The 3,336-nt window shown below is 59.1% G+C and overlaps 1 protein-coding gene across 1 annotated transcript in view; it reads right to left on the reverse strand.

Annotated features, from left to right (window-relative positions):
- The window catches only part of REXO1 (RNA exonuclease 1 homolog), a 42,205-nt gene that overhangs the window by 37,819 nt on the left and 1,050 nt on the right, over window positions 1-3,336 (reverse strand). The window lies entirely within an intron of this gene.

Genomic DNA, 3,336 nt, shown 5'->3' on the forward strand with positions numbered 1-3,336 from the left:
CCCCCCGCGCCCCTGGGAGCACCGGCCTGCCCGCGGGAGGAGCCCGGCGCGGGTGTCCCTCAGGAAGGAGCCTGCGGTGGCCCTGGGCTCCCACAATCGCAGGGGGACGAGCCCCCGGTGTTGGAGGTCAGGCTCCCGTCACCCTCCGGGAGCCACAGCTGGCGTGTGACCAGTTTGTAGATGTTGAGAATTATCTCCCAAGCTCAGCTGGTTTTGGTCACACCGCGGGACCCGCTTCCCCCCCTGACCGGCCGCAGAGCGAGGGGGAGATGCTGGGGAAGGGGGGTGCAGGGCCCAGCGCTTCAACCACCACGTCCTGACCTCTCTGCTCCACCCGAACACCCCCAGGTCCCTCCCGCTGCAGCCAAAGGAACGGCCCCGGGCTCCTTGCGCTGCGGCCCACGGCTCCCAGCACGGCCTCAGCCTTCTGGAAAGCGGCAGAAACCCTGCCAGGTCTAGGCAGAGGGGCGTGAGGCCACGCAGAGGAGCAAACTCTGCGCTACCCCTGCCCTGAGGAGCCGGCCCTCCCTCCTTTCCCTGGGGGGAAACTGAGGCATGTAGTAACAGCAAGTTGTCTGGGCCGAGTCCGTGTCTGCAGCTCCTGGGAATCACCCGGCTCTGCCCTTACCTTTTCAGAGGAGGGAGTCTCCACCTTCAGCAGATGAGGCCACTTTGGGACAGCAGCGAGCGACCAAGCCCTTTGAGGAGAAATCCTACATTAAGTGGAGCCAGAAGCCCCAGCCCAGAGAGAATGGATGATCCAGAAAAGCCTCATCACTTGTGAGAGGAGAGGGTGGAAAGCGCTGGGGCAGTGCGGGGAGCCAACAAGATGATGTAGAGAAAAGTGCACGAGGAGGAGCTGTCCATGGCCCCAAGGAAGGCCAAGGGAAAGATCACAAAAGTCATGTTTCATAGTAGTCTTCAAAAAAAGAAAGCCACTTTATTTTCAGTTACGGCACTGCAAAAAGATGCTGCTGCTGCCTCCTCCCTACCCATCGCTCCCCCACGGCGTCCCAGCAGGGCGAGTCCAGGAGCTGAGGATGTCGGGAGAGGAACCCACCACCATACCTGGTCAGCACAAGGCGGGGAGTGAGCAGGAGCCCCAGCGCCGCTGAGGTTTTGGGGCAAGCTGCTGTCGGCCCTGAGAGGCCTGAATAATTGATAAAAAGTGTTTAAAAAGCAGGAAACACCAGGAAATCAACAGCCTTCCCTCCAGCAGGAACACGCAACCAACACAAGGCTTTGCAAGGTACCCAGGGAGGGCTCGCGCTAAGCATCGCCACCCACGCTCCTGCCAGCCAGCTCCCTGCCTCCCACGAGTGCTAGAAAAGCAAGCTTTTCTTTCCCAAAAAAAAAGAAAGCGTATTTATTTTTATGATATAGATAAACCTATTTTATATAACTTCAGCTGTAATAGGATTCTGTGGAAAGAGCGTGCACCCAGATACATTATTTCCCTTCCTTATAATTCTTGCCCCATGCTTACTGAACTCACAAGCTGGTAAAATAAAATAATATAAAATAAACCATTCATTTCTGTCCAGACCTGGAGGACCCCACACGGCAAAAACTACCCGAAATTGATTCAGGCTGATCTTGGCTACGCTTTCACTTCCTCCCATGGGAAGGGGCAGCTTGTTTAACTGGGATGCCCACTCAGCTCCCAGTCAGCAGCACTAGGAAAGGTCCCGAGGTTTCCTGTGCACAGCGAAGCAGCCCCTCTGAGAACAGGGATCCCCGAATTCACCCATCCTGGTGGAAGCCGAGCTGCCCCGCCCAGCTTAGCACCCCAAAAAAGTCCCTCCAACCCTGCCGAGAACCAAAACCCCAATCGCAGCCTCCCAGATTGACTAATGGATCCCCAAGATCGACCTCATCTCCCCCCACGAAAGCTCCCGACGAGGTGATTTCCCCAGCGGCTTGTCCCTGGGACGCCCGGCTGATGCTCACTCTGCCTCCCAGCACGGCTCACATCCAACGGCCACACGCCCTGATTTAAATTAAGGAGGGGAACAACCTCAGGGCAGGTTTCGGGCACACGGCAGACCGAGTCCCCACGTGGGACAAAGGAAGCACAGAGGGATGTCCCTGTGCGGGTTTTGCCCCTCTTCTCCCCAGGTAGAGCCAGGCAGAGGGATGCCACCGCATCTGGGCCAAACCCATCCCACCGAAGGCCGTTACTGCTGCTGGGGGACAGCGGGGACCTGCTCCCTGTGCCGGGGGGGACCTCATGCTGTGCTGGGCTTCCCCAACACAGCAGGGACTGAACGGAGGACGGAGGACGTGGCACAGAAACGTGGTTCCAGACCTGCCACGGGGGATGCTCCTGGTTTGCTCCCCAGGGCAGGAGGCCAGATCCAGCCCTGGGGCGACTGGGGCTTGAGGGTGTCCCAAAAACCTTACCCCCACCCACCAGTGCAGGCCCAGCTGCAGGCAAAGCAGTTCCTGTGGGGAGTCTCTGCCTCCCTGCAGCCAGTTCCCACCCTGCAATAAACGTGCAGCCAGGTGAATTGGGTTGAGTTTTGAGGGTAAAAGAGACAAAAAAAAAAAAAAAGGAAACCAGGCGGATATGCTCATGTGGCAGGAGTCTCCTGACTTGCAGACCTCTGCTCCCTGTTTGTTACTTTGCACCACTAAAAAAAAAAATCATATCCCGGAGCAAGTTTCCACTCCCCGCAGTGGTGATTACAGATTTTCTCCACATCCATGCAGGAACTTTCCCCCAGTATGGCCACAGCATGAGGCGTCAGCCAGTAGTTTTTGAAACTGGAGAAAGAAATGGGGTGGTGGGAGAACGGGGGCTTCCCAGAGCTGCTCAAATGTCCTCGCGCAGGGTCGTCTCTTCGCAGGGACGGGCTATTCGGTGCGTGGGGTGATGCCCGTCCCAGTACTCCTGGTACCACCCCACAGGTATCCCACCATGATCCACATCCCCCACGGGAGACTCCTCCCCGGCCCTGCTGCACCCCCATGGCCAGGGGTGCCCCACGACACCCCATAACCCCATCCACATCCTGGGGCCATGGCCTGGCCACTGCTTCCCAACTGCCCAGCCCCAACTCACTGGGTATTGGTCAGCATGGGGAGGATGCTCCAGCCCCCCAGGGTGCTCCCAGCCCCCCAGGGTGTTTCTGACCCCCCCCCAAGGATGCTCCCAGCCTCCCCCAAGACAGGCCCCGGGTGTGTGGTCCTGCACGTGCTGTCCAGGCGTCGTGGCCACGGTGCCGTGGCAGCCCGTGGGCCTCCCTTCACCGTCCCAGCCTCCAGGCATCGCTCAGGCATAGGATGACAAAGGGAAGCTCACAGGGGGCAGGGGGGGCCGCGGCCCCGCACTCC

The sequence above is a fragment of the Athene cunicularia genome (genome assembly GCF_003259725.1).
Source record: "Athene cunicularia isolate RWA chromosome 28 unlocalized genomic scaffold, athCun1 chr28_part2, whole genome shotgun sequence".
In the NCBI taxonomy this organism is placed as follows: Eukaryota; Metazoa; Chordata; class Aves; order Strigiformes; family Strigidae; genus Athene; species Athene cunicularia.